This window comes from Armigeres subalbatus, chromosome 2 (assembly GCF_024139115.2).
Source record: "Armigeres subalbatus isolate Guangzhou_Male chromosome 2, GZ_Asu_2, whole genome shotgun sequence".
In the NCBI taxonomy this organism is placed as follows: domain Eukaryota; kingdom Metazoa; phylum Arthropoda; class Insecta; order Diptera; family Culicidae; genus Armigeres; species Armigeres subalbatus.
The window spans coordinates 237,337,835-237,350,792 of NC_085140.1; the positions used below are offsets into that span (position 1 = coordinate 237,337,835).

At 38.4% G+C, this 12,958-nt stretch overlaps 1 pseudogene; it reads left to right on the top strand.

The window, feature by feature from the left end:
* The window catches only part of LOC134211953 (ubiquitin-conjugating enzyme E2 R2-like), an 82,131-nt pseudogene that overhangs the window by 41,916 nt on the left and 27,257 nt on the right, over positions 1-12,958 (top strand).

Consider the following 12,958-nt stretch of genomic DNA (forward strand, 5'->3'; position numbering starts at 1 on the left):
ATTTGTGAAAAATTTTTGCTAAAGGAATTCTTGAAACAATAGCCGAAGGAATACCGAATGGATTTTTCAAAGGAGGACGAATTTCCAAAAAAAATCTTATAAGCAAAATATCCGGAAAAACTCCTCCAGGTGTTTTCTAAAGTTTTCCTCAAGATACTTCTGCATTAGTTCCCAAAAAATCCCAAGGAATTTTAAAAGAATACCTGAAGCATTTTCCGAAGGTTTTTACGGTAAAACCATACGTAATAGAACGCTAGTGGCGCTGTAACCATTAAAATTATTCTGTCAAAATATGCTTCAATAAGCTTAATAACCTACTCAGATTACGATTAGATCATTTATCGTAATAAATATTGTATTAAAGTGGAGAAAAAAAATTGAATGTTTGGGGTTGGCATGTTGTTGTTTATCTTGATATTTATGATCATAAATAGCGTTACCTGAATAGGCTATAAATTGACCGCTTGACACTTATAGTACCGGTACCTTGGCTGCTAGGTCTAAACAAACTAGATGTTAGCCACAAACTAGAACAAACTAGATGTTGGTCACGCGAATAAGAGAAACAATAGTAATCTCGGGTATACCCCGTGTCAGGTATACGGAGTACGTTAGGCATAAAGAATGTTAAGCTTAAAATGCCCAAAAAACAGTCCACGACATAAAAAAGGTAGTATTACGCCTAACGTCCTTATGCCTAACGTCATGGACCCAGCAATCTCATATTTTTGCATCAACACATTTCCTGAAGGAGTTTTTGCAAGAAGTTCTGAAGGAAATTCCCAAACACATTTCCGGAATAATTTCATAAGAGGGTTTCTTAAGGTTCTTCAAAAAAAAAATTGCTGAAATAAAATTCAAAGAAATTTCCGAAAAAAATTTTAACCAAATTTCCAAAGAAGGTATTTAAAAAAATCGTAAAGGAATCGCCAAATGCATATTTAAATCAATTTCCGGAACCATTCCTTGAGATGTTTTCTAAAGTTTTTGCAAAGAAATTTTCAAATGAAGTCCTGGAGGAAGTTCTATAGGAAATTCTTAAATTTCCCTCTTTAAAGAAATGTCTGTAATCATTTCCGAAGGATTTTCCGATGGCGAAATTTTCAAAGGAATCCTGGAGGAATTCCCTATGTGATTCCTGAAGGAATTTTTGATTGAATGGCTGAAGTAATTTCTGGGTGAACGTGCGAAGGAATTCCTGGAAGAATTTCTTAAGTAATTTACAATATTGTTTTTGTAAGGCAACCAAATATTTGCTTGTTTGAATAAAAGATATTTTAGTTACTAGATAAAGATTGTCGCTTCGGTTCCCTTTGTTCTGCTGTCCGGAACATGTTGGGTAGCAAGCTGTCAAATCGTATGGATTTTCCTTCTTTGACATTTAGCTCCCCTATCCTCGCCAGCAAAAGATGTTCCAGACAGCGACGGCAGCGACAATCTAGTAACTAAAATATATTTTGTTTGAATCGATTATTTTGCTGCTAAAATCTAAATATGGCAAGTTTGTTTTTACCTGGAAATTAATGCAAAACACCTGGAAAAAACCTGGAAAAATCAGGGAATTTTGTTTTTGAAGATGAGTAGACACCCTGCCCATGTTACCTTGACCTTCAATTGTGATGAGTAGTTACATATAACTAAAATCAAAACTGTAATTGCTTTGAGTATCTTTTGTTGAATAATTTCATTGGCTTAACGAAATAGGTACCCAAGGAATTCTCGTAATAGCTAGTGGAGGGCTGGTTTTGCCTTCTCGAACATTAAGTGTACGTAAAATCTATAGGTTCGCCCCAAAGATGAACTTTTTATAGAAAAAATGGGGCTTACAGGTTTATAAACTATTCAACTTAGTTTAATGAATTGAGGTGATGTCTGTGTGTGCGTGTTTGTATGTATGTGTGTGCGCAAAACACGTACAAAATTATCTCCTATTTTTGGCCGCTTGACCTTAACGCACATAAAATTGCATTCACCTGCGAAACTTGCTATAAATATAAATGAATGTGAATTATGGAATATATTCACCTACCGGTGCTATTTTTTCTTTCTCATACATGTTTTTCATATGTAAAACATGTGAAAGGCATTAATACAGATAGGTGGATTGATCAGGCGTTTTCTTATGTACATTATTCCAAGCACCACTGAAATCACAATGATAACAAAGAAGGAACATATTAAGATTCACAGCTATCCAAATTAACCCTGGAGGGAAAGAAAAAATTGCGTGATCAAAATATTTTCCACTTCCCCCGCAGTGTTTGATATCAAGGGTAAGTGTAAAATCTTTGAATTATTTGCTTCCGTGGTAATAACCACTACAAATTGAATGGGATTAGTTTAATTGTATATTACAATACCTGTGATATAAATTTACTTGAAAAAGGGACAATTGGTGCAAATAAAATATGATTTTATGAATGGAAAAATCAACTTCTGGCGAAACCTAAAATTACAGTTCAAACGTTAACCATGTTAGTGTATGTATTATACAAATTTTAACATAGTATTGGTGTGGGCATCAAAGTATATTCTTGCACAATGTTATGGTGTGGTAAAAACTGTAAAGTATGTACAATTCCAATTCTTCAAGTCGATTTTTACACTTACCCCCTTTTTCCACTTCCCCCAGTGTACCTTATTTACTTTTTTGAATTGATTATTTTGCTGCTAAAATCTATATATGGCACGTTTGTTTTTGCCTGGAAATTAATGTAAAACACCTGGAAAAAACCTGAATCAGGGAATTAATCTACAGATGAGTAGACGCCCTGTAGGAACAAATAACTTATTGCTTTCATACAGATATCGTGGTGCTGGGGCTAAAGTAAGCGCATCCCATTATTGTTACTATTCTGGGCTCGAATCCCGGCACGGCCATACAATTTTGTAATTGTTCTGCGATAATTCTCGCGAAAAGTGAGTGAGTGATAAAAGTGATGAAACGAAAAAGACGAATTTCGCGCCAACTCGACCAGCGGTTGGCAGCACCATCTAAGAATCGAATGAAACATGGTGGGCATAAAGATATGGTATTTCTAAGCCACTCTGCATACTTAGTTTTTCAAAAATTGTCAAGAGTAACATTTGATGAGGGCCTAATTTTTTTCATGGATTTTTTTATAAATCGATGTAACTCTGAAATGACAATACCTACAAAAAAGTGTTGTATGGCGGACTGTCGTGAAATTCTCAGAAGTTTTTTGGAAAAAATATCCAAAAAATAAAATACCAATTTCTACACTGAAAAAAAATAGTTTTAAAAATTAAAATCGATATTACAAAAAAACCTCATCTCAGAAATCAATGAATTTTTTTCTGCAGATAGGTATTTTAATTATCTAACTTTTCTGGGAATAATGTTTCTGTGACATATTTAAGGAAAAAAGTTTTTCTAACAAAAACTTTTTTCATGTCCATATTGAGTGAAAATTTATCAGCGTGTTTTATGCCTACAGCGCCAATTATAGGTTCAGCAGCCTATCATCAACCAACGACACATTTTGGAAGAATAAAAATTTGTTTAGGAAGCAATTCAGCATAATCTAACATTAATGTGGACCAACATTTGGAAAGGGCGTATATTTTCCTAGACTGCTTATATCAATGTTACACACAAATGACCAGATTTACAAAAATGTGATGTTTGATCGACTATTGTAAATTTGTCTGAACTATGAAGTCTGAAACATAAAAGAGCATTTCGTTCACCGAAAAAATAAATTAATGAATGTAAAGATTAAAATTGGTTTGGAAAAAAACAAATTAGAGGTCGATTTTTTTTATCAGATAAACATTTTGATTCCAAACGATGAAGCTCGGTAGGTAATTTCATTAGGGGGATCTCCGGTAAACGCACATTTAAAAAATAATAAATTTTCCGCATTTTTTTAATTTTTTCTTCAATTTTATTTGTTACTACATTTAATTCTCATTTCTACTTGAATACTCATTAATTTGTAAACTTAGTCGAACAATTCAAAGACTTTTGGGTCTTCATCTGAGTTGGAATATTTTTAGCCAGGATTTTATTATGAGCGATTGGTATAAAAGAATGAAGCTTTTGTGTGCCAATTATAGTTTTTGCTTTTTTGAAAAGTTCATCAAACTCTTGTTGAGTACCGTCGTCGGGGGTGACAATGGGTCAAATGGGGGTGAGAATGGGTCACTGTTTCAACTACTTAGAATGCTTGTAGAATGGATGTATCTGAGGACAAGAAGACAAAAATATAAGAGACCTTTTTGAACGATTTTGCTCTACGCCCTTCGATGAGCCATTCTCACCCGCAGACCCATTGCCACCCCCGATGGCGGTATTGCTCATATAACAGAAATGTAATATAGTGATATTTTTGTTTGATTGAAAACGTGCCCATTCGCCCATTCGCGTAGAACTCCCGAGGAGTCTTGATAGTATTTCCATAATCTTTGGCAAGAGTTGCTCGTTTTGCCATTCGTTTGAGAGTGCCTTCAATAGCTTCGCAAGGGCCTTTTCCGTGCGATGTTGTAAAAAAGTGCCATTCTGCTTCTAAGCCATGTTTTGAATTTAAATTACACAGACTTGCAAAGTTCCTTTTAGTTTTATAGTGTGTTGCTGCTCACCCAGACACAAAAGTAATTTTTGTAAAACCGATCGACTGTTTCAAAAAGTCAAATAATTTTGAAATGAATAAGTGAACAGCTTTTGTGTCATGGGTCATTACTTCTGATTAATAAAGCTAACGTTTTCTAATTAACCGTATTTTTAAAAGTAAACTTCGAATGGATGTATTGTTGCCTGTATTACTGTTTGCAAATAATGTCATAAGTTTTACGTTCATCATTTTTTTCAATAAAATACGATTCAAAATCATCTACTCTACAGGCTTGAAAACGGTTTCTAAATTACACCGTTCAGTGGTTAGCCTTTGCTGAAAAACAACATCTTCTTTTCCACTATTACCCGTTTTCACGCCCGTTTTCAAAGTAATTATTTTTTTGTAATTGTTTTTATGTTACTTCGATATAAAAAGTCAAATGAAACATAAACCCTTTTCAAATGTTGGTCCACAATTGTGTTAGATTATGCTAAATTGCTTACCAAACAAATTTTTATACGTCCAAAATGTGTCGTTGGTTGATGATAGGCTACTGAACCTATAATTGGCGCTGTAGGCATAAAACACGCTGATAAATTTTCACTCAATATGGACATGAAAAAAGTTTTTGTTAGAAAAACTTTTTTTCCTTAAATATGTCACAGGAACATCATTCCCAGAAAAGTTAGATAATTAAAATACCTATCTGCAGAAAAAATTTCATCGATTTCTGAGATGAGGTTTTTTTTGTAATATCGATTTTAATTTATAAAACTAATTTTTTTCAGTGTAGAAATCGGTATTTTATTTTTTGGATATTTTTCCAAAAAACTTCTTGTCATTTTAGAGTTACATCGATTTATAAAAAAATCCATGAAAAAAAATTAGGCCTCATCAAATGCTACTCTTGACAATTTTTGAAAAACTAAGTATGCAGAGTGGCTTAGAAATACCATATATTTATGCCCACCAAGTTTCATTCGATTCTGAGATGGTGCTGCCTAGAGATGGGCAAAACAGCTCATTGCAGTGAGCGGATCTGATCCGTTCAGCTCATTGAAAAGAGTCAGCTCCTTGGATCAGCTCTTCAGTTCTTTAATGCTACATATAATAAAATATAATTGTTAATATTATTATTTTAATTATTGTTCAAAAATTTGAAAAATTTATGTCATTCATTAATTTATTCATTCATTCATCATTCATCTATTGACCTTTCTTTGAAATTTTTAAAATGTTTAGCTACAGTGATGTAATAATTTCTATTGAAAAACCGACAATTTTAAACTAATAACATTTATTACGCTTTTTTGACCGTCTAGTTTAGAAGTCTAGGAGTTCATTTAGAACCATCACATTTATTTCTATACAAAAACTAACTCAACATTATTTTCTATTCATAATTCTAAGTTACATTTTGTTGATAACGTTTCTCAAATCGTTAATTTGAATAATTCAATCCCTAGTCTCTGATATGTATATGAACCATATCACGTGTCATAAATTTTCTCTTCATACTGGGTGCAGTAAATCAATGCCTTGTTTGCGCGCGCTCCTAACCCTTCTAACCATGCGTAGTTGACATTTTCATACAAGCGAGCCCATTAATCGATATTGGTTCCCGAAATGCGAGAGAAATAAAAACAAGAGAGTAAAAAAATACAAAGCACGGTGCTACAAACAAACCGAGTGCACATGTAGCAGTATGCTGGCGGGAAAACCCGTCGCAAGAAAAAGATCCGCTCCGTGCAAGACACAGCTCCCAGTTCGGTTCGTTTGAACCACACGGTTCGCTCGCTAGAATCGGTCGCGACTGATCCGGATCGAGATCCGTGTCGCACGGATCTGAGCTAGTGGCGCAGCTCCCGCTTCCATGTCACAGCAATTTCGAGCTGGACGACGACATGAGCGGAACTGAGAGTTGTTCGGATCTTCGGATCTTTTGCTTAGTACGGTTCGTTCGCTACCGCACTACTAGGTATCTTTTGTGTGTCCGTTCGTAGCGCCGAGTATGTGGGTATGGGTTAAGAAATAGGTGGCAAGCTAGATTATTTTTGCTTGTGTGTTTCTTATTCCTCTCTGCAGCAGAAATGATTTCTGTTGCTTGGCTAGATGGTTCTGTCGCTTGGCTTGATGGTGCTTGAGGTGCAAATAATAAACGATCAGCACGTGCGCGGTACTGGACTGGAATGCTCATACAAGCTCGCTTGTGTTGTGTACCGCGAGCGTGGTATTTTCGTTTCTGATGTACAAAATACAACAGCGCGCGTACTCGAGTGCGTACGCTCGGGGGAGTTTCTCTAGGCGCGTATTTGACAATGATTTCATCAATTTAAAGTGAGCTGCTGAGCTGGGCTTCTTTAAAAAAGATCCATGGCTCATCAGCTCAATGTAAGGAAGCGAATCTTTGGAACAGCTCCTGAGCGGAGCGCCCATCTCTAGTGCTGCCAGTTCCATAGAAGGGTTGGCGCGAAATTCGTCAGAAGGATTTTCATCTAATGGGCAAGATTTTCGTTCATCTTCCAAGGATAATTCTAGAGACAATATTAAAAGGTGAAAGATGATTCTCAGCATAAACAATGAAAAAAGATTCTCCCTTGGCCCGAAAAACGATTGGTTTGGTCTCATTGAAACGAAAAGTCGACACCCAGGGAGCAGCACATCGCAGCACGCACGTCGTTACCATGACAGCAACATCTAGCAACAGCAAGCGCGTAATGCGGTTCAACTTAATGAACTTTCTAGAACATTAACTTTACTATAAAAGCAGTGCATTTGCATCTAATGTTTTAGTTTTGAATTGCATAAGTGACAGTAAAGTGTTCCAGTTTTCATTTACTGAAGGCAACCCGAAGTCCTTCCGGCATTCCATCCAGGAAGAAACCCCAGTGCAGTACAGTCCGTGAAGTTATAGTGGATGACCTTCTCGAGGCCTGAAGCTACCGTCAATTACCTACAAGGAGCCTGAAGAGGCTCCAACAAATAGAATTTTTGAACGGAGAAGAGTCATTTGGCCGAAAGGCAAATGTTGTTTGGCCGAATATGTCCTTTGACCAAACAAACCGTTTTGCCGAAGCCCATTTACCTTAAAGATTTTTCACCGAAAATGTCATTTGGTCGAAAGGTACATACTGTTGAAAATGTCGTTCGGCCGAACAATTCCTTCGGCTGAAAAAAAAAAACCGTCGGCTGAATAGATCAATTGGCCGAAATGGTCGTTTGGCAGATAGAGCCACAGTTAATTTCATATTATTCGGCAACTCGGTCGTTCGAATTTTTTTTTTAAATATCTTGGCTGTGCATATGTACAGCACATATTTCGAAATGAACAAATTGATATTAAATTAACGAAAAAGAATCCACGTGTCTTGGAGAGACTCGAACCCTCAACCTCCCACTCTCTAGATAGATCAGTAACAACCCCAGCTTTTTTTTGCAAATTGAATATTCAATTTGCAAAAAAAGAGCTAACTACGGTGGATGTTGGTACTTGGATTCTAATAGCTTTTGCGTTTGCGGAAACGGGACCTTTAAGTGGTTGGCTGAAATGGACATCTGGTCAAAAGTGTCGGAGTGTTTTGCAAAAAGGTCATTTTCGTGCCAAAAGTCTCTTTCTGCAAAACAGCCATTTCGGCAACGGCATTTTCGACTAAATGATTTATTCGGCAGAACCACATTTCGGCCAAACGATCATTTCGGACTAACAGCAGTTTCAGCCTACTAGGGTAAACATTTTTGTTAGCCAAATTACTAGCTCGGCTGAATGTCCCTTTCAGCTGTATATTGCTTTCACCCAAATTAAATTTTTGGTTAAACCATTTTCGACCCAACAACCGTTTTGTACAAACGTTCAGTTCAATAAGCCATTTTATAGAAAGCTCAAATGACAGGAGACCTAACACTAATATTTACATTTTACAAGGAACATTTGCGAAAATGGAATGAAATGATGATGATGATGGCGAATTGATGATGGTTTGCATGCAAATTTACCAAAACAAAGACCGAGCCGTTCACTCAAAATTTCGATCAGCTGATCAAATCTATCTCATAAAATGGCTAATTCCCAATGAAGCTTACCGTGTTATTCTGCCAAGCGGCATTCGAACAAATGGCTTTTCGCCGAATTACCAAACGATGGGAAGGGCTATTTGTCCAAAAGGTATTTGGTCGAATAAACCATTAGACCAAAACCCATCTGGCCGAAAATGTCGAAATTGGACATACGACCGAGAAAGTCGTTTGGCCAAATTGGTCATTTGACCGAAAATATCGTACGCCGAAATAGTCCTTCAGCCGAAAAGGTCAACTGCAAATCACTGTTTTTGGATGTTTCTGCATACATTTTCCCATATAAACTTCCAACAAGTTTAGCACCGCCCAAACGTTGACCGATTTAGCTGAAATTTTGTCCAGAGCATCAGGACATCAAATGGAACCGAATAAGAGGGCGGCCCATCAAAAAATTTTAAAAAGTGTTTTTTGAGCCACCCTATTGTTCCTGTTGATCTGATTAAAATCAAGCTTCGTAAAACGACGCGTCAAATCTCGCTTAATGCCGAGAAAGTCTAGACTTTTTACTTTCTGCCGAAAGTAAACAACCCAAGGCCCAGGCGAAGCCGCATGGTACAATCGTGTGCGGACATCTTTTGGAGGACTATCGCCCCCCATAGTCTCTGCCTCCATTCTCACCTCGCAAGGTGGAAGGACAATTAATTCTTATGCTAACTTAGAACTAATAGCAAATTATAAAAAAAAATATAAAAAACTAATTTAATTTATTATAATTAATCCCACTCTGTATCAGAGGGATGGGAGAATAATAAAACAATGCCTTCCACTTATCTGCGCTGCTGCTGTAGGTAGCAGCAGAAACAATAGCCTGCTTCACTGGCGTCGCCAGAAGCAGCTACTTCGCTCGCCGACAGTGATCGCCTTGGATCCGTAGGTAGGCACCACACAATAGACTCGCACTACCGAACAAAACCCGCGATGAGACACAGCACACACGTCTGGCTCGTTCGAACTATCGGCACGGAATGAATATAATGTTGTTGCGGATGATTCATGATGTTTTCCCTTGAACCTATTCGTATCATGCGAGCAAAAGCGTAGGATTGCCAATCCGGAGATGGCGAGTTCGATTCTCGATCCGGTCTAGGATGTTTTCGGGTTGGAAACTTTCTCGACACCCTGGGGAATAGTGTATCCATTGTACTTGCCACACAAGTCTCATACTTATGCAATGGCGGGCTAAGAAAGCTTTCAAATAATGATTGAGGAAATACTAATAGAATACTAGGTTGAAAAGCAGGGCAAATTCCAGTTGGAATGTAGAGCCACTAAAAAAGAAGAAGACACATTGATGCAAAATTAGACATGTATGGTGCTTTTGCGGAATAAAAAAATGCGTGTCTGATATTTTCCCATATGAAACTAAGAAATCTGAGCAAGTTTATGTTTGCTAGTTCTTTTCCATGGATTTGTTGTTAAACAGAATAAGTATTAATCATTATTTTTCTTGTCTTTTCGCAGGCTCACATGAAATTTCCCCGATTATCCGTATTCTCCTCCATCAATACGTTTTTGACGAAAGTATGGCATCCGAATGTATATGAGGTAATTATAATCTTTATTCTGTCACCACATTGAATCTCATGTTCTGCATTCGACCCAGAATGGTGACCTCTGCATCTCCATCCTACATCCGCCGGTCGATGATCCGCAAAGCGGCGAACTACCTTGTGAAAGGTGGAACCCCACTCAAAACGTTAGAACCATCCTGCTCTCCGTGATCTCACTGCTCAACGAGCCAAACACCTTCTCTCCAGCTAATGTAGATGCCTCGGTCATGTACCGGAGATGGCGGGACTCGCAGGGCAAAGACAATGAGTACCCCAATATAATTAGGTATGTCAAATCTTCCGAGATCTCCAAAAACAGAGTTTTATTAACATGTTGACATTTATTATTTTAGGAAACAAGCCCAAGCCGCTAAGGCTGAGGCAGAAAAAGAAGGTATCATCGTACCTACCACATTAGAAGAATATTGCATCAAATCCAAAACGAAACCTAGCAGTCAAGAACCCCAGGTAAGTAAAAAACGTAATCGATTCTTAAGACAGAATTTCAAGTGAAAGCGGCATTTCGAGTAAATTTGTGGAAGGTGGGCAAGACAATATATGTCTGAAACTCGATTATGCATATGCACAACATGTGATAGATTTAGTTCGGAAAAGGTATTGGAGGGTAACCGCCCCTTCGGAGGGCTTTGATCCCACGACCCTAGACGCTAGACAGGTGCTTTTCCCTACTAAGCTACGGAGGACCTCCGTCGTCCTCCGCTGCTTAGCGGATACTGATGAAACCAAATTCCCAGCACCGGGCCACCAGGCGAACTCTCGCAATACATTTTCAGAACTAACTCTCTCATATGCATTTTTGTACTCATGCCAACCAAGTAGGATGAGTATTTAGTATTGGCCGGCTCCTCCACACTTGCTTCATCAGCAACGGCGCTCAATGAAGTTGGGTTGTGTGAGGTTGTGCCAGTTGGTCGTCAGATCCCGACCCGACCACATAAGCGAAGAAAAATCGCCACTCAAGTTCAGTACATTCAAAGTTAATTGACTATATGCCGGGTATTAGGCCACCCGGAGTGGAAATTAATTACTATGTCTGAAACTCGATTATGCATATGCACAACATGTGATAGATTTACTTCGGAAAAGGTATTGGAGGGTAACCGCCCTTTCGGTGTGCTTTAATCCCACGACCCCAGTACGCTAGACAGGTGCTTTTCCCTACTAAGCTACGAAGGACCTCCGTCGACCTCCGCAGCTTAGCGGGTACTGATGAAACCAAATTCCCAGCACCGGGCCGGGTGCGAGAGTTCGGCTGGTGGCCCGGTGCTGGGAATTTGGTTTCAATTGGGGAATTTGGTATATGAAAGTTTTCTTTAGGAAGAGCTAGCTCGTTCAGAGCTTCAAATAATTTGGATTTACTTGGCTAAGAATTAATTGTCAACGATCGTTATAATTAATCTATTTGATCTAGACGAATATACTCTTCGGTTACCTCCCCAAGCTCACTTATATGGGGTTTGAAAAGCTTCCAAACTACCTAAGATAAATAATAAATAATTAAAATTCTGCTGAATCATCTTACGTCTCATCGACCGATGATTTCTGGAAAACTGTTATCCGGGAATTCTTATGAATTTCTTTAACAGTTCGTCGGAGGAGGAGGAGGGGTTTGTAATAGCTAGCGAAAAAGCTGAATCCTGAATTATGCCTCTTTTAGCAAGGCCATGTGGAAGGTGACTAGATCCATTTCATGGTACGGTGTAAGTTTGTTGTACTCCCATATGCCTATGAGCATCATCGTGTTAGTTATGTTATGCGAAAAAAGTGAATCTATTTAGGAACCTCGCAGTTAAAAACTGTAGAAGCGCTTGATAAACACCAAGCTGCGATACAGCAATTTGCCAACAAAAAAGATCATATGAGAGAATTCCTGCTCTGATGAAGGAAATTTTCCAGGAGTTTCACATCCAGAAATTCTGGGACACGTATTATTCATTCCTCACAACTTCTGGATATGGGAATCCCAGAATACAAGGAGAAGAAATTTCCTATAATTCATAGGAGAAGATTTCCTCATAATTCGTGAGTGAGAAATAAGGACTATGATTGGAAACTCCGAACCTGGAATGTCAGGACCCTAAATGAACCTGGACGAGTGAGCCTTCTGCTGGCTCGTGAACTACAGAAGGTTGGAGTGAACGTGGCCGCTGTTCAAGAAGTCCGATGGCCTAGATCCGGAGATCGTGAATTCCGAGCCGTGAACCCCACGACCAACACTGCATTGAGGTATAACATCTATCACAGCGGCGGCGAAAAAGCAGAGCATGCAGTTGGTTTAGTAGTGATGGGCAAGCAGATGAAGCGAATGATGCGGTGGAAACCCATTAGCGAACGAATCTGTGTGTTGAGGATACGAAGCAAATTCTTCAATTGCCTAATCAAAGTTTACGCACCGACAAACGATAAATCCGACGACGCGAAGGACACGTTTTATGAATATCTTGATAAAGCCTATGGAGAGTGCCCAAAGCATGACGTGAAAATTGTTATCGGAGACGCTAATGTTCAGGTCGGTGTTTCCGTCTTATAATCGGTAGGAGAGCCTTCACTCCGCAACCAATGACAACGGCATACTACTAGTAAATTTCGCGGCTGCCAGAGGAATGGCCATCAGTAGCACCTACTTTGCACAAAAAAACATCCGAAAGCACACCTGGAGACATCCAAATGGTGAAACTTGCAACTAGATAGACCATGTTCTGGTGGATGGGCGCCATTTCTCGGATGTTATCGATG